The sequence below is a fragment of the Pelobates fuscus genome, chromosome 2 (assembly GCF_036172605.1).
Source record: "Pelobates fuscus isolate aPelFus1 chromosome 2, aPelFus1.pri, whole genome shotgun sequence".
NCBI classification, from domain to species: Eukaryota; Metazoa; Chordata; class Amphibia; order Anura; family Pelobatidae; genus Pelobates; species Pelobates fuscus.
In genome coordinates, this window is record NC_086318.1 from 368,976,918 (window position 1) to 368,997,302 (window position 20,385).

Below are 20,385 nucleotides of genomic sequence, written 5' to 3' on the forward strand. Positions count from 1 at the left end.
GTGTCAGTTTGTGTTTGTAACAGTGTGGGTAGCAGCATGTGTATTGTGTAGTAGTGTGTGTGGGGGTAACAGTGTTGGTAGTTCAGTATGTGCAGCAGCCTTTAGTAGTGTGTGTGTGTGCGTGTGTTTGTGTGTGTGAGAATTGTGGGTAGCGGCATTTGTGTGTGCAACAGTGTGCAGCAGTGTGCACAGCAAAGTGAGTAGCAGTGTGTTTGTATGGCTCTGTATGTGTGTAAGTGTTAGCCTGAGTATGTATGGGTCAGTGTGTGTTTGCATGGGTCAGTCTGTGTGTATATGGATGGGTCAGTCTGTATGTGTATGGATGACTTAGTGGTAACCCCCGTCAATGCTCTGACATTAAGTGTAAATGCTGGAGCTCCAAGAGAGATAGCTCTCATCTCCTGCCCTCTCCTGCACGTGGTGGATAGGAAGCCCTCTGGATCACTAAGGAACTGGTTGCCCCCTCCCTGCAAAGTAAGAACAGGGAAAGGGTAATATTATTTTTTAATAATAATAATAATAATAATAAAAATAAAAATAGTAAAGCCTTTCCCCATCCCACTACCTACATTCCCCACACACGGTAGACCAACACACAGTACACCTCCCAACACACATTACACCCTCACAGTAATGAGACCCCTCACAAAGTATGCTCAACTAACACAGAGTAGACCTTTCCATACACATGCAGTATACCCCTCACACACTTCATCCCCACACAAATTAACCCCACACACATACACACTTCACCCCATTACACAGACGATATAAACCATATATATATATATATATTCATACATACTAGAGCTCCTTGATAAACACACACAATGCAACCCCAATACACATACACTCTGCATCAATTATCTACACACAGACACACATACTACAGCCATTGTTAGCACACACAATCTCTATATTGTATACATGCACACACATCCTAGCCCCTAGCTAGACAAGGTTCACCAAACACAGATGCCTTTACACACTCACTTAACCACAAACAGCCCCTTCTACACACACGCCAGTGCTGTCCGATTTTGTTCTTTGATATCCCACTTATGGGGACACCAGAAACTAGACACCAGCAAATGTAGTGTAAAAGGGTCATTGTCATGTACATTTGCTTGCGCTGTTCAAAACAAACACAGGGCATTTCCCCAGGACTTGACCCCTGATGGTGTTATGCCTGAATCAGGCTCCCTAAGGCTGAATACAGAGATCCTGGAGTCCAGTAGTAACTGTTCCAATAAACAAGCAGCAGGCAGCAGGCAGCAGGCAAGAGGTAGGGAGAGAGTTTTAACAGGTAGAGTAGGTTCCCCTGTTAGGCATGCGCTTGTACGCAGGTGACAACTTTGCCTAATGGAATATCTGGCCCTCGAGCCTGGTATAGTAAGGTATGGTATGGTGAGTTGCTTGCTGCTCCCCTACAAGCACAGACTGTAGGAACATAGTTAGGGGCTGTAAATTGCCTATAGCTGGTAGTTTGAACCTGAGTTTTATGGAATAAAGATGTAAATTAATTAAAGACATTGAAAATAAGAGTACATCTCGAGATGATCATTGATCAAGTTTTCCATAATAAGTCTGTAGTAATTTATGAGCTAATGGCTTGCTCTCTTACCTGGGTCCCTGCCCGGCACTGTGGTTCCTTCCTACTCTAATGATGCATATTTGGCTTAAGTAGAGCTACATAAGCCAGATGCTGAGGCCACCTCCATTAATTGGCTGAAAGCATCAGAAATATGCAGAGAATTGATATTAGGTAAATCAGAGAAGGATCAGTGCTAACAAATACAAGGATTTTAATTAGAAAAAGTTTAGACACACCTATAAAGAGAGGGGTCAATATGAACATAATACGAAAGAAAAAGAAAAAGAAAAAGAAAGAAGGTTGCGCCTGTATGTAATTAATATATATATATATTTTTAAATAATAATAATAAAAATAAATTTTACTTTACAAATGTTCGGATAAGGCAATCCAATAATAGGGGAAAAGGTTCTTTATGGAGCAGCAAACGTATTGATAGTAGTGATGTCACAGAATGAAACTTGGAATCTGGTAAAACATGTGGAAAGAAAGCAAAGGGGAACTCCAATGGTATAGTATGTATGCACAGTATTTTCCAAATGGTGTATAAATGAAATACTACTCACATTTACCAGAGCTAAAATCCAGCTCTAGTTAGAAAAGTGTGAAGTGGAATAATCCCCACTCAAGGATATATGTAGTTCTGCAAGCTTCCAATCGTGTGCAGCAGCAAAACAAATCCAAACGAAAAGATAAAAAGTAGCAAAATATAGCGCTCACTGTATCTTACAAATCAAAATAATATATAAGAGATATAATCACAATTTGCCAAGCAGACTCACTGCTTGGTGTGTAGCGTGTAGGTGGTATAATCTCCACCTAGGATTCTTTGTTCTTCTTTAAAAAAACAGCAAGTGTGATGTCGGGCAAAAAGGTATAAAAACTAAATAAAAAGGAAGGAATATGGCAGACATGGTATATAGCCAAAAATTCCTTTATTAAACATAAATAATAGTAAAAGTTTCTAAACGCGTTTCGCCTACACACAGCTTCTTCAAGTAGAAACTAACAAACAGTAAAATCTCAAGCCTGACAAGCAAAGGTATATATAGGGGACATTGATTACGGTTAGGTTTTTGAAATTGATGCCAAAATTACGTCATCGCATAGAAACAAAGTGATACGTAATTATAATAATCAAAATACAATTAAAAACATTGAATACAACATCAACTATATTGGGTAGTGATCTTAGAAAGTAACTGTGAACGATATTTATTAAAAACAAAGGTTATAAATATCATAAAAATAGGTTAAAAGAAAACCATGTGACGCGTGACTTTAATCCCGCGTCACGTGCCTTTCGGGAGAAGCATGTGTCATAGCTCAGGGAAAGCGCATGTGTGGTAGTGGAGGAGGGGGGGGGGTGTGCAGGCTACTCCTCCAAGAATTCAGAGGCCGCGGGTGGGATCGCCACATCATCACAAGGGAGGGATTTCGTGACGAGCTCAGCGAGAAGCCAGTATGTTCAGTGACTGAAAGGGAGGAACTTGAAAAAGCAAATCCATATCGATCTGAAATTTAGTGAAGTAGATACTGCAGGCCGGTATGGATCTAAAACCCATACTTAAACTTTAAGATCAAAACAACAGGTGGCAACATATATGCAAAAAATAAATATTGTATATTTAAATCATTAAAAAAAAAATAATAATGTATATACAAAGAATAACATAATAAAAAGTAATAATAAAATAACACTCTTATATGGAAAAGGGGGATATGTAGAGAGAAAGAGGCATAAAAGTGAATAGGTGTTAATGTTCAAAAATTCTAAGAAGAAAAAGGTACAACGTGAATACATGAGTAAAACCTTATAAAATCATGAATAATTAATATAAAAATAATATAAAAATTAAGAGAAGAGAGGGTAGATATAAAAAGGAGTCTATAAAAAGTGTAAAAGGTTGAAATCTATGTTTAGACCTTGTGGAGCAAGAATCTTCAAATGATATGCCCATTCCATTTCTTTACTTCCCATAATTTTCTTTATGTCACCACCTCTCCATGGAATATTACAGTTGCCTATGCCAATGCATTTGACGCATTTAGAATTTTTGTTATGTTTTAAGAAGTGTTTTGACACAGTGTTTTTTTCATATCCCTTGGCAATGTTTTGGCAGTGTTCTGCTAGTCTTATCTTTAGACTTCTAGTAGCCATGCCGACGTATTGGAGTCCGCATGGGCATTCCAATAGATAGATAAAAAAAATTGTGTTACAGTTAATGAAGTATTTTATTGAGTAGGTTTTTTGCATATTTGATGACTTAAAGAGTGTAGTTTTTGATTTGATAGTGCCATTTGTACTTCTGCAAACTACCCATTTGTTACATTTAAAAAAAACATTTGGATTGGTTAAAAAAGAAGAAGGTGGGGGGAGTGGAATGTTGCTTAGTATAATTTTTTGTAAGGATAGATTTAACCCCTTAACGACCGAGGACGGTTCAGGACCATCATCGGCATTTTAGCGTTGCCGACCGATGACGGTCCTGAACCGTCCTAACGGTGCAATGTACTTACCCGATCGCCATCGTTCCCCCGGCGGCGATCGGCGGAGCTCCCGGTGTGGGGAGACTGCCTGCAGCTCAGACAGTCTCCGCATGGCGGATTAGGACCCCTGGGGCCATGTGATCGCTCAACAGAGCGACCACATGGTCACAATAGGTGTCCATGTGTTTGCCTGCAGGGGGACTGTCTGTGCTGACAGGCAGTCTCCCTGCAACTGTAAAATCATTAAAAAAATTAAGTTAAAGTTAATAAAAAAAATAATTATATATGTGTATACATATATGATATATAGACATATATTATACCTATATAATATACGTCTATATATCATATATATATAATGTCATACTAAGTGTATTTTTATATTAATATGTACATATATTAATATAAAAATACACTTATAATTAAATTACATACGTATATATATAATATATATATAATAACTATATATATTGTATATATATTATTATAAAATACAAATAATAAGTAAATTAAATTAAATTAAAAAAATTAAAAATAATAATAAAAATTTACAAAAAAATTACATATCTATATGAAATTTTATTCTAACTGTATTTTGATATTAAAATATATATATTTATATCAAAATACACTTAGAATGAAATTGTATATATATCTATGTATATATAAATAAATAAAAATAATACGAAATATACATATGTCCATATACAAAAGTACATAAATAATTATATAAATATACACGTAGACTTGCGTATGCATATATATTTAAATTCTACGTGCATATTTATGTAATATTTTTACATAATTAAGTAATTTTATTAATTGAAATTTGAAGGACCTGCCTGCCAACCCAGGCCGAAATTCCAGAGAATTTAATTTGCTAGCACTGTATTTTACCATGTAACTTTCTATGACACCCTAAAACCTGTACATGGGGGTACCGTTTTACTCGGGAGACTTCACTGAACACAAATATTAGTGATTCAAAACAGTAAAACCTATCACAGCGATGATATTGTCAGTGAAAGTGACTTTGTTTCGCATTTTTCACACACAAACAGCACTTTTACTGATGTTATAATTGTTGTGATATGTTTTCCTGTTTTGAAACACTAATATTTGTGTTCAAGAAAGTCTCCCGGGGCGGGGCCTGACCGGGGAGCTGAGCAGACACGCTTTCTGCAAGCTCCCGAGCCTGGGACCGATTTTCGGCGATAAACTGAAGCAACTTTACCCGAATCGGACCTCCCAACACAGCAACCGGCACTATGCAAGCGGGGGATCAGAATGACACCTTACAAGCCGTTAAACACGCTGGGACTCCGGGCCGGGAGCTTGGGGCCTACAACGCATGGTGGACGGGAGAGACGGCCGCTCTCCCGACCCGACAAAACAAGTGGCACCCGCAGCATCGGGCCTTTCAACCCCCCCCCCTAGGACCAGAGGGGGTGATCCTGGTCCACACAAGCGTGTACCCGAAGCCTAAATTACGCACAAGGGGTAAGAACAGCAGAGAGCAAGACTCGAGCACTCACAACTGGGAGCAGCAAGGAGTACTCAGACGGAACGTGTCCAAGATGGCCGACCGTCATGACTCACAGAGGGGAACCACGAGCAAGGGAGTGCAGCCCTCCTCTCTAGAGGCCCTCGACAGGCTCTGCTCGGCCTTCTACAAGCTACAAAGCAGCAGGGGCATGCCCAGTCTCCAAGCGGCAAGGGCGGTGGCCATGTGGATTCGACCGCTGACCCGCCGACGCTATTATGGCTCTCCACTGCAGGCACTACAAGCGGGCGTTCGCCCACACAGGCACAGACCAGCGACTAAGACAGCGACTGCTCACCCCAACTTGGGCACCCAAACTTACCTACATGCCTGCGGTAAGGTGCAAGCCGTACCACCCAAAAGCTCCGAGCGCACCTCCGACCAACTGACCAACAGGCGGCTCCTTGGGACAGGAGCGGCACAACAAGCACCGCCGGCATCACCCACCCGCCACACAGCCACTACCGCTGAAACAGACCCGCAGGGAAGAGGCGCTCAGTCACCAACTATGCACTTAGCTAACATCCACCTCATACCACTGCAAGGACCGAAGAAACCACAGAGGACCAGCACCTCCCCAGTACGAAGTCACTCTCCCTGGCTGTCGGGAAACTACACGTCAGGCATAGGCTGAAATGTCTCCGCAACCGGTCAGCCACACGGACTAGAGCCATATACGCTCTCCAGTTCTTTACCACCAGTGGTAGTCTCTTATGTTTTTTCCATATGATTGCCTTTTTTCCCTATGTTTTCTCTTTGGACTTCCTAATGCCTATTTTACCATAATATTGTTGCCTGAATTACGCTCGCATACACAGTATAGTCTACCAGCCGGGCCGGGCTAACAGTTAAAGACCTCCTTCTTCACAAAGCAATGTTTTATCCCTTTATATCCCAGCATGTTTTATGTTAAGGCACCAATGTCAAACATAGCGTTTCGTATATCATTAGATATTTCTTCATATAAGCCTGTTTTAGAAATCTGTTCTGGACGCCTGCTACATAGGCATGTTTCCTCTCAGTGAGAATCTAATAGCATAGCTTTGCTAGAAACGGGATTACATGTGTCTAGTCTGTACCCTCAGTCACGCCTCTTCATACTCTATCCCGACAAGTGCACATAAGCTACCTTAATACTTACCCTAACACTATTAGCAGTGTGATACCGTAAACAACTATAACATGTATAAGTTAATTAACCCCAAGGAGACTACCTCCTTTTCTCTGCTTGTATGATTTGAGGTTCTCAGTGGTTACTATCTCTTGTAAATCTTGCTTAATCATTTTGATCCCTACCTAAAAATACTATTGTCATAACGTCAGATACTTGCATGTTTGTTTAAAAAAAAAGTGCTGTTCAATCTGCCACAATTCACTTTGTAAAAATGCTATGAAAAGCCTGCAGCTGCTATTGTGGCTCTGCTCGCCTATTGTTATTTCATGCACAATGAAAATAAAGAATTTAAAAAAAAAAAAAAAAAAAAATATGAATTAAACAAATACATGGATGTAACTGATCTGGAGCAAAATTGCATTTCTTTATGATCCAGTAATACACTTTTAAATCACGCAAAACAATTATTTTTGTCTACTGTAATAATTAGACAAAGGAAGAAGGATATTTAGAAGCCTTTAAAAGTGAACTTGAAGTATTTAAATCAAAAGTTCGCATGCATGCTGAATCCCAAAGATACGAAGCCGCAGTGTTCCAGAATGCATCATTTTCTCCTGACATGTATTTACAGCCGTGCCATCAACAGAATGTTTTCCAAAGTCATCCAAACCTCAGTCCGCATCATTTCAACCCAAACAAGCAGACAGAAGAAGAGGACTCCAAACTCATGGACATTCTGTAACACGGATACATTATTGCTACATGAACCAGTGTGGCTGTATTCATATAAGTGACATTTACTACTACTCAATGCTGCACTTTAATCCTTTTTATTTTTTTACTAACCCCCTGAGGGTAATTTAAGTCCCTGATAAGTTTGTGGTGTCTTACAGCGTGAACGTTTTGCTGCTATCTGTCGTACAGGAAAATGGAAGTGAATGCAGTGCTTCTGCCACAAGTAGATTTTGCCTTCTGCCAATGACTTGGTTTTGTATTGTTTTAGGAGAAAAAATATTTAAAACTTGAATAAAAAATAAATAGTATTTACAAAAAAAGAAAGTCTCCCGAGTATAACAGTACCCCCCATGTACAGATTTTATAGCGTTTTTGAAAGTTACAGGGTCAAATATATGGGTAAAATATTTTTACATTGAAAATGGCCAGGTTGGTTATGTTGCCTTTGAGAGTGTATGGTAGCCCAGGAATGAGAATTACCCCCATGATGGCATACCATTTGCAAAAGAAGACAACAAAAGATATTGCAAATGGGGTATGTCCAGTCTTTTATAGTAGCCACTTAGTCACAAACACTGGCCAAAATTAGCATTCAATTTAGTTTTTTAGTTTTTTCACACAGAAAACAAATATGAACGCTAACTTTGGCCAGTGTTTGCGACTAGGTGGCTACTAAAAAAGACTGGACATACCCTGTATTGAATACCCTGGTTTGTCTACTTTAAAAAAAAATATGTACATGTGGGGTGTTATTCAGAGACTTTTGGCAGATAATAGTGTTACAATGTCACTATTGATAAATTTGAAAGAATATATGTTTTGAAATCGCAATATCCTACTTGTACCTATAACCCTATAACTTGCAAAAAAAAGCAAAAAAGCATGTAAACACTGGGTATTTTAAAACTCAGGACAATATTTTTAATCTATTTAGCAGTTTTTTTATTCGCTTTTGTAGATGAGTAAAAGATTTTTCAAGTAAAAGTCAAAAAAACATGTATTTTTAAAAAAATTTCATCATATTTGTTTGTTTTTTAAAATTAAATTACATGAGATTATATAAATAATGGTATGTAAAGAAAGCCTTTTTTGTCCTGAAAAAAACAATATATAATTTGTATAGGAACAGTAAATGAGAGAGCGGAAAATTACAGCTAAACACAAACACCACAAAAGTGTAAAAAGAGGCCTGGTCGCAAATGTACAACATCGCAAAAACTGTCCAGTCCTTAAGGGGTTAAAACTGGGTGCTCCTCTAAAGACAACATTTGGTCTTTCGGGAATAATTCCAGCTAAGATGTCATTCTGTTTGAATATGTGCCAGTGTTTATTAATGATTTTATTCACAACATTACTTTTGTTGTTAAAATAAAAAAATGATTGGCAACAGTAAAGATTTTTCTGTATTTTTGTTTTTGTATTCTAAATGATCTGGTCTATTCTTATCTCTAATTTTCATTAGTGTTTTATTTAAATTATTAGTGGGGAAACTCTTTTCACTAAATTAGTTTTTTTAGGGTTTGTGATTGTTTTTCAAAATCTTGGATACGAGAACAGTTCCTTCGAAGACGGAACTGGCTTTTTGGTATTCCATGTAGCCAGGGTTTATAATGGCAACTGGACATATCTATAACGTTGTTAGTACAAACTTTTTTAAAAAAAAAAAAAAAGATTTTTGTATTTACCTGATTATTATGAATAAAAATTTTCAGATCTAAAAAATGGATAAAAATGTATTCCCAAAACATTAGCATTAAAATTGAAATATTATAAAAAAAACTGATTAAGAGAATCTTCAGATCCTTCCCAGATTTAAAAAAAAACCATATAATTCAACAGAATTGATATTAGCCTACTTGAAATCTTTGTCCCAGGTTGGCTGATGACACCCTAATGACACTGTTACACATTCTACTGCAGGGGTGTTGAACTCCACATGTGCAGCATTTCAAAGCAAACACACTGCACATATTAGCATCAGGCATCAAATCACTGAAGTGGTCATGGTGCTTGGAGTAACCCTTTAATTGGCATGAATAAATTATCCCATTTTCTATCATTAAGCTTATTCAACCTTATTTCTGTGTTATGATCCTTATCTGGAGAATCTATTTTTCTCATTAATTATTCAAATGCAACCGCAGCCATTTTACCAGAGATCATGTTCATTTACAGGGTTTATTTTTCATTTCATAAACCTTTCTCTGATATAAATAATGTTGCACAACTGTACAATAATTGCATTATGTGTCTATGCTAGTGAATTGGTAGAAACACTTTGTTTGTGATACAAAGCTCTGACAGCCCTGCTGCTACAAAACACCACCCATTCTATTAATCTAGACAGGAAAGACTAAGCATTTATTCACTGATTCTGAATATAAAGGGAACTTAGATATTACTTAATAAATGGAAGTCTTATGAATAATCCACATAGCATTGCAATAACAACTAAGCTACAATCTACAATTCTTAAAATGATCTCTATTTGTAAAGGGGGTCTGTAAAGGAGGTATTATGCTATTTTATTGGTTACTGATACATTTCATTAGACAGCAGCAACATACCGGTAAATAATCATACGTGGACACAGTGTGTGGCTTGATGCCTTGATCCCTTCTCTACCAATTTATAATCTAATATACAGTACATGGCGAAAAGACGAGATATGACCAAATACGGGCAATTGTCCATATTTTACAGACATATGTGTATTGTTATGTTCTGTTGCACCTTGATATCCTGAGAAATGTGTCAGTCCCATGGAGAATGAAGTTTCGGAATGAGACAGTGATGGCTCATCTTGACTCTCCAGATGTGAACTACATTAACCCTCATGCTAAGGATACTGGCAGAACTATATGGAAAATACACTTAATAAACATCTGAAATGCCAAAGTGGATTGTCAAAGCAGAATAGTTCCTTTTCACATTGAGTAGTAATATAGCATTTATATGCTCAAAAATGATTAAAGGGCTCCATTTAGCCACTTTTTCGAAATAAATTTTATTTAGGAAAAAAAATGCTTTTATCTTTTTTCTAAATTATTTATTATAGATATATTAGTTTAAATAGGGATAACTCTACATTCAGAAAAGCGTGTGAAGAGACAACGTGCCTTCAGAGGCAGTGAAAATGAAGGGCGATCGGACGCCATCTTTCATCATCCAGGCTTGGGGGTTAAACTATTCATTAATGGATTAACCCCTTTAACCCCTTAAGGACACATGATGTGCCTGACACGTCATGATTCCCTTTTATTCCAGAAGTTTGGTCCTTAAGGGGTTAAGTAAGACAACGAATGGCACCACCTCACACCATAACAATTGCATGGTGATGCTGGAGTGTCCCTTTAACTAACAAGCTTGACTACTGGCATGTCAAAAAGGCTCTCACTGTTAACAGACATATAGAATATAGTAAATAAATAATACTAATATAGACTAAATAAGTATATAAAAGCAATGCAATCATCAGAATCTCAACTCTCTCTCTCTCTCTCTCTCTCTCTATATATATATATATATATATATATATAGAGAGAGAGAGAGAGAGAGAGAGAGAGAGAGAGAGAGAGAGAGAGAGTTGAGATATATATATCTCATTTGGTACATGTCATTAATTCCCTTTTTATCCTGCTCATGTGTTTTAAAAGAAAACTGTTTTTTCTAAAGATAAAATGCACTGAAACATAGTGAAGAATAGTTTAATATAGTTCGGAAACTATGGGCTAGCTCAGCCTATGAGCACACTGGTTTGTTCTATCATTTTTTCGTCATTATTTGTCTTGTTCTTTAATGCAGTGAAAATGCCACTGAATAGTTTGTTAGAAAACTAAACAGAAAAAAAAGTATTGCTTAGATAAATAAAATGCTTCTTAGAAAAAAAGATCTGGGTGATCCTTTCTACCAACAAGTATATATGAGCTTTGGTGCCTAAAAAAACAAAACAAAAAAAAACCCACAACTACTATTAATATTTATTTTCTACAGATACCTAGAAAAGCATGTCAATATATTTTAAATGTTTTAATTCACTGTTTTATACTGTAAATGATCTCCCATATGTTGAACACAAAATTGTATCAAACAGGCATTTCAAAATTCAGCAGAGTCAATTTAGTAATCTAGTGGTCCATTAATAATTAGTTTACAAATATCAGCCAGCAGCGGTGCTAAATAAAATTTAAACAAATCTCTAAGAAAGCAGGGATTTGCCAATCACATTCAAATTAATATGCTGTTTATGTCATTTAAAAAAAAGCACAAGTTCAAGCATTGCTTCAACACTGGTCATCTGAATACTCACACGCATTCTTAGATGTATCCATCCCAAGATACAAATCGGAATGGAATCAGGCTTACACTTTAATTTATTGTTATAAAAGAAAAGATGATGGATTTATATGATATTGTTTATGTCTATGTGTAAAGGTATCTTATAATATAATAACATCTATAAGATATAGAAATGTCGTTGTTCCACACTTTAGAATGTTCAACTAAAAATAACTGTTCGAATAGAAGAAATACTGTAGCTATTTGTAATACCCATACTTTGGCAGTCTGTTAAATCCACGTTGAATCAAGGATCGCAGGTTCGATTTAGTTTATACAATAAAGTAATAACAGTATTTCGATTGTTTAAAACTACTTGACACACATTCCTGAATCTAACTGATTAGAACGACTTTATTTCTTCACAATGGAATTTTTAAATAATGAAAAATGTGCTGTGTTCTGTATCCAACAAATGAACAATTGTAAGTAAACCTTCGGGGACTCTGACTTTTTTTTGTTGTTTAGCTGCCAGATATTTAAGAGAGAATCACATTTGTCTGATTGTAGTTTTTTGAAGGGTGACTTTTATCCTTTGGCTTCAAGGCCTGATACATCACTGTGGCTCTGATAAACGTCTTCTTTAAGATACTCAGGCTTTTTCTATTGTAATGCAAACTGGAAAGGTTTGACATAGAATTTGTGGTACAGCACAATCCGCCCAAGTGTATTGCTAGGATTTTATCTCTAGGCTAAAGAACATTTTTGACACTTCACCCAGCAATGCATTTGTTTTATCTTGAGAGCATAATTAAACAGAACACTGTGTTTAATGGTACAAGTAATCAGTCATTCCACAAAAGGACTATTTGTTTGATATTATTGTACGGTTGTGAGAGAGCATGGATGGTTCATTTGTAAGCTGAAGTACTAATTTGAACTTCAGGGTCACAGGTTATATTCCAATCAGGGACAAATCAGTCTTTCGTCCTGCCAATCCATCTTAAAATTAGTCAATACACACACACACAAGCTTCCTCACTAGCAGAGACACACACACACAGACTGCTGAGTCCATACACACACACAAGCTTCCTCACTAGCAGAGAGACACACACACACACACAGACTGCTGAGTCCATACACACACACACAAGCTTCCTCACTAGCAGAGACACACACACACACAGACTGCTGAGTCCATACACACACACACACACACAGACTGCTGAGTCCATACACACACACACACAGACTGCTGAGTCCATACACACCACACACAGACTGCTGAGTCCATACACACACAAACAAGCTTCCTCACTAGCAGAGACACACACACACACACCTGAGCACATCAAACCTACCTGTTGCTGGGGGTCAGCCATCTTCTGGCCTTTCCAGCAGCAGCAAGGGCTGCTTCTTAACGGTGGGGGTGGGGCTTATGAGCGGGAGGTGGGGCTTCGTTTGGGGGCGGGGCCTTGCCGGGGAGCCTGTCAGTGCGGTTCCAGCTCCTCTCTCCTGCATTCCCTCGGGCTGTCACAGACTGTTACAGCCCGAGGGAATATACTCTAAGCACATGGCCAGCAAGTTGCTGGCATTTGGGGGGACCCAAGGGGGGGCCCAGTATGATTTAGGGGGGGCCATGGCCCCCTCTGCCCCCCCCCCCCCCTAGCGACGCCACTGTCCACCGTTCGAGATTCACAATACTATTACCACAGTTTACCATGACAATGCTTCAGCATGCATTGCGTGCCACGATGAGCATTGCCATAGCAACCTGCGGCAACACCGTCACAATAACAGAGGGCCTGATGCTGGAGATGTAACATAAAGAGTCTTGGGCCCCCAATTGTGTGTATATATATATATATATATATATATTCCAATATTGTAATAAGGTGCACTCACAGGACTTTATTTCAATAGCTTACTTTTATTCTGAGAAGTGAATTACATGTGAAGAAAATATCGTAAATCGACGTTTCGACCCCTATAGGGCCTTTTTCAAGATCTTGAAAAAGGCCCTATAGGGGTCGAAAAGTCGATTTACGATATTTTCTTCACATGTAATTCACTTCTCAGAATAAAAGTAAGCTATTGAAAAAAAGTCCTGTGAGTGCACCTTATTACAATATTGGAATATTCATACCTACGCTGAGGTCTGCACCCAGGCAAGAATATTGGAATTTTTTTTGAAAAGGGTGAGTGCCAAGTTTATCTCTTTATATATATATATATATATATATATATATATATATATATATTTATATATAAAGCGGTACTCTTGAAAGACCCTTAAGGGGTCGAAACTTCAATCTTTTTGTGTTTAAAAAAGGTAATGATGGCATCTCTACCCCAGGATATACTTAAGACAAAAACAAAAAAATCTGAATTTATCATTGCTGGTAAAACTGGTGCATTGATATTTTCTTGTGTTTCATTGTCATTTTTTTCTTTTTATAGAAAATGTCTCTGTTTATATTTATTGATATAATTATTATGGTCTGTATTATTTTGCTAGAACGGCCAATGAATGGCATTATTGTCTGTCATGTTTGTAGGTCTTATTTAATTAATCAAATAACTAAAATTATTCAGCCTCAATTCACTTCATCATTGTAGCTAGTGCAGACTATAAAACTGATCACATTGATTGGGTAGCTTTTTTTACTCTAAACAAAGAGAGTGAAACAGTTATTGCTTTTTTAAAGGGTCACTCAATGCCCCTGTGTCATTTTACATGATTGAAAGAGCACAGGGCACATTGAGCTTAAAGTCACACTGTAGACACTCTATCTGCTTCATCTCATTAAACTAGTTATAATGTCTGGAGCCCCCTGGTACCACCATTTCATTCAGCATTAAACAGTTTTTATGTTTTTATGTTTTTATGCTAAACAAGAGTCACTGGCAGTCCATCCCCTCTGTGTTGCTTTGGCTAATGAAGACGTATTAGCCTAAATACTGTGTAAATCAGGAAGTTTGGGACTGGAGAGCTTTAAGAATAGGATTCACTAGCCCTTGCACAAAGATATACATCGTAAAAGCTCTGCACAACTGTGGCTATATTCTTGTAAGGCACGGGGGACACGCCTGAAAGAGAACCAGGGGCATGCTGTCACCATGACCACTACAGCAGGCTATGGCGGTTATGGTGCAAAGAGTGCTTCTTTAATTGTAAAAAAACAAGAATAAAAACAACAACAATGATACTTTTTAGGCATAATGTGAAAGGGGAGAAATGTATTCAAAAGTAGGAAATTAAGATAATTGTAAACCTGTGGCTGGCTCTACAAAAACATGTTGCTTTTTTATCCTAAATTAAATCCTAGATTCAATATATTAAATAAAAAATTATTTCAAGTAATTATCCTTAGACATGCATATAATTTTCCAATTTTCATCTAGTCCTGAAAAGAATATGTATATGTAAATGTTTTTTTTTTTATATATATTTTAATAACCACAAAAATTGTATTAACCGCAAATATGACCTATTTAGGAGCACCTCTTAAAGCAAGCACCATAATCACTATCGTGGTAGTGATTATGGAATCAAGATTGCCGTTGTGCCCTCCCAGTGAACCCCTGGCACCCTCCCATTTGAGAATCGCATACATTTTGGACTAAGGAAAGATTTTATTTTCGTCTAGGGAAGGGTTCAATTTAGGTGTAGGAAAAAAGGGGTGTTTAGGCCTGTGGGGTTTAAAGGGTTATTTGCAAAGTACTTACTATCCTATAGCTGATATTAAAACTTAAGAAGTTGTTATACACTGTTCATTACTCAGGGCTGTCCCTGCTTCTCATGCAAGGCCTTTGCTGTGTGCGAGTTGCGATAATATGAACCACTGGAGCATCCTCTCCTCCAGATGTACTGTTGTCACTGAGACCCTGGGGTCAAGTCAGAGACTATATTTCCAGCCAGGCCCGGACTGGCCATCGGGCATACCAGGCAAATGCCCGGTGGGCTGCAGTGGCCAGGGGCTGAGGCCGGCAGGGGAGATCACAGAGTGCCAGCCCTGCTGTGTGCCTTCATGAGCTGGTAGGGAGATCAAAGATTTCCCTCACCGGCCCACAGGCACTGTAACACTGCCGCTGGCTGGGGAGGCAGAGGAGGACCCGGTAGAGCTCTACCCTGCAGCTTTGCCGGGTTCCTCTGGCGAGGTCGGAGTGTTGCTGCGGTTACCGGGGCAACGTTGAGATCTCGCAAGAGTGAACTTTACCCCAGGAATTGTAGGGTAGAGTTCACTCACCACTAGGACCACCAGGGACTGCAGCACGGCCCTCCTCCATGGCAGAATGGCTCCCACCCCCCTCCCAGGCAAGGCTAAAAGGTAAGAAGGGAGGGGGGACATGAAGTTTAGTTTTATTAATAAAATAAAAAAACAAACATTTAATATATTTACATGTTGCCCCCCACACAGCACACACACAGCACAGTCACACTAACAGCACCCTCAGACACACACAGCACACTTACACACACAGAACACTTACACATACAGCACCCTCAGACAAACACACAGCATACACACACAGCACCCTCAGACACACAGCACACTTACACACACAGCACCCTCAGACAAACACACAACACACTCACACTAACAGCACACTTACACACAGCACCCTCATGCACACACAGCACCCTCACACACACAACACCCTCAGACACACATAGCACCCTCAGACACACACAGCACACACACACAGCACTCTCAGACACACACAGCACCATCAGACACACACACAGCTCCCTCACACACACAGCGCCCTCACACACACACAGCACCCTCACACACACACAGCACCCTCAGACACACACAGCACCCTCACACTAACAGCACACTTACACACACAGCACACTTACCCACACAGCTTCCTCACACACACATAGCACTCTCAGACACACACAGCACCCTCACACACACACACACACACACACACATATAATATATAAAATAACCCTCAGTGAGTTAACAGACAAAGAGAATTAGACACATAGAATGTGATGGCAGATAAGAACACCCTCACACACACAGCACCCCTCACACACTCATGCTGCACCCTTCACACATACACACAGCACACCCAACACACTTGACTCTCACACATACAATACATCCAAACATGTATATATATATACATATATATATATACATATATATATATATATACACACACTACAGCACCCCTCACACTGCACCAGTACACATATTACACTCCAGATACACGCTAGATCCCTTACCAAACTCTGGATCATCTAATCTACACACACATTCACACAGTAGATACCTATAGTCACTCTAAATCTTCTACACACACAATCTCCTATACACACTCTGGGTCCTTTACACACTAAATCCCCTACACACACACACACTGCACCACCTACACACACTACATTCCTGACATACCAACTCTGGATCCCCTATGCACACACTACATTCCTTGTTAGCAAACACATGCTACATTCTCTAAACACACACTCTCTACAACCCCTACACACACTACAGCCCGTATGCACACACTCGCTACATCCCCAATACACACTATGCCCCTTATACACACACACTCTCTACAGCCCCTAGCACGATAAGCTTTCCTGGCCCTTTTGTCCTCTGGTATCCCACTTATGGAGACACCAGAGACAAGTTAAAAGCACAGCGCAAGCATGTTATTAAATTTGCTTGCGCTGCGCAGAACAAATACAGTGCCTTTTTCTTATGCTAGAGCTCTTCAGCAGGGCTCTGCGCATTGAACTAACATGTTTACTTTTAGAGGGGTCGTGTTTGTAATTAGTGATGACAAAATACACCCTCTCTGACCCCGCCCCCTTCTCAGGGAGCCGCTGTGATTGAAAAATTCCTGGACCTAATTTTTTTCCCACAGGATGCTAGCGGTAGGAAAATTTCCGTGAAGTGGGGCTGAACCAGTTGTGGGTTGTGAGTGAGGCCTGGGCAAGCACAGAGTCTTCTACTCACTGGCACAGTAGGCTGATGTTGTCCCCTCTGATACAGCATGATTAGCCAACAAGGGTATGAACTCTCACTTCTACTCACTGGAGCATTTCCATGGAAGGCAGGTATCAACATCTCTGCCTGTCCTCTATCTATCAGGCAGGTAATGTCCCCTCGGCCTCTCCTTCTTCTCCAAGGCAGTTATCAACTCCTCTGCCTGTCCTTCTCATTTTAGGTAAGTATCAAATGATTAGTTCAGTTCTAGCAGATTCAAAGAGGCTGCTGCAACCCTCCACAGGAAAGGACACCAAACCCTGGGGAAGACTTCTTCCTGAAAGGACCCCACTAGCAGGGCAGAAAGCAGGTTTGAAGACTCTGCTACTGGAATCACTGAAAGTACCAAGCAGGGCACACAGTTACTATTGGAATTACCACACAATAATTTATTTCCACTCAGGACTACCCCTGGTGACTTCACACTCCAGGCACCCAGACCACTTCTGCCCATTGGAGTGGTCTGGGTGCCAACTCCCATTACCCTTAACCCTGCAAGTGTAATTATTGCAGTTTTTATAAACTGCAATACTTACCTAGCAGGGTTAAGTCCTCCTCTAGTGGTTGTCTATAAGACAGCCACTAGAGGGACTTCCAGCTTCTTAAAACACGAGAAGTGTTTTAAATGATGCTGGATGTCCACACGCTATACATGAGGACCTCCAGCATTGCCAGAATCCCCATAGGAAAGCATTGAATAATGTTTTACTATGGAGATTTCTAATGCATGCGTGCGGCCATTGCCGCACATGCGCATTAGGTCTCCCCCGCCAACATCAGTGTGGGCGGAGCCTGACCCAGCACCGAGGGATATCGGCGCTGGATTCAGGTAAGTCACTGAAGGGGTTTTAACCCCTTTAGCAACATGGGATGGGAGGTGGGAGGGAGGGGGGCACTGCAGGATTTTGCAATTTGTTTTCCTGGCACTGGAGAGTCCCTTTAAGCATGTGGTGAAAAAACTTAAATACAAAAATAAACAACACTGGAGAACAATCATAAGTAATATATCAAAGATATAATAGAAGTAACATTCTTGAACACGATAAATGCACCCCTATAGAAAAGCAATAGATCAACTGAAATCATCCAGTCTGGTGATCTCTGCCAGGAAGGGGGAGCGACACGTGGAGACCAGCGCACCACAGTATGTAAGTTTAGCTCCTTGGGGAGGGGCACCTACATCTTATTATGGGGAGGACACCTAAATAGTGGACACCTGCATAGGTAGAGGCACATTACATGCTTGTATGATTGGAATTTTAAATAAAAATAAAACTGCAATATAATGGTTTCCATAACTTTTCAAGTAAAAATCTTGGATTCTTTAATTTTAATTAATATTGCTATTAATGGTTTGTTATGCATGGCCTGTAAAATATGAAATATCAAGTCAATTACATTTATTTTTAAAAAGCATCAGTCTTCACTAGTAAGTAAACACAATTTATTTTTCTTGGTATACTGGCAAAATACTGTAATGGATTTTACTACAAAAATATAAATAAAGTTTCTTCCTTACACATTATGGGAATTAACAACAAATATGTCTACCCTTCTTTGTATTACTTTTTCTATTGTATAGCATATGATAATAGTGAATTAAAGGGAAACTATAGTCACCAAAACAACTTTAGCTTAATTAAACAGTTTTGGTGTATAGATCATGCTCCTGCAGTCTCACTGCTCAATTCTCTGCCATTTAGGAGATAAATCACTTTGTTTATGAACCCTAGTCACAACTCCCTGCATGTGACTTGCACAGCCTTCATAAACACTTCCTGTAAAGACAGTCATCTAATGTTTATCCTTCCTATATTGCAAGTTCTGTTTAATTTAGATTTTCTTATCCCCTGCTATGTTAATAGCTTGCTAGACTCTGCAAGAGCCTCCTGTATGTGATTAAAGTTCAATTTACAGAGCAAGAGATAAAATTGTTTAAGGTAAATTACATCTGATTGAAAGTGAAACCAGTTTTTTTTTCATGCAGTCTGTGTCAATCAGAGCCAGGGAGGCGTGGCAAGAGCTGCATCAACAGAAACAAAGTGATTTAACCCTTTCAGGACCGCTGACGATTCAGGACCGTCAGCGGTAAAACGTGCGTTTGGACCGCTGACGGTCCTGAACCGTCATAACGGTCTGGGGCTACTTACCTGATCGCCGTCGGTCCCACGGCGGCGATCAGTGCTCCACCCGGTCCAGGGGGGTTGCCTGTCTGCCCGGGCAGTCCCCCCTCAGCAGATCAGGACCCCACGGCCATGTGATCACTCGATCACATGACCGCAATAGGTGTCTGTGTATCTGCCTGCAGGGGGACTGTCTGTGCTGACAGGCAGTCTCCCTGCAAGTGAAAAATCAAAAAAATAAAGTAAAAAAAAACAGTGTAAAATCAGTGTAAAAAAAAAAATAATATGTGTATATATATATATATGATATATATACATGTATTATATCTATATATAATATATGTATATGTATCATATATATAATGTCATATTAAGTGTATTTTTATATTTATATATACATATATTAATATAAAAATACACTTATATTTAAATTACACACGAATATATACAATATATATAATTGCTATATATATGGTATATATATATTATTATAA

The 20,385-nt window shown here is 39.1% G+C and overlaps 1 protein-coding gene across 2 annotated transcripts in view; it reads left to right on the forward strand.

The window, feature by feature from the left end:
• The window catches only part of SYNDIG1 (synapse differentiation inducing 1), a 353,167-nt gene that overhangs the window by 125,069 nt on the left and 207,713 nt on the right, over nucleotides 1-20,385 (forward strand). The window lies entirely within an intron of this gene.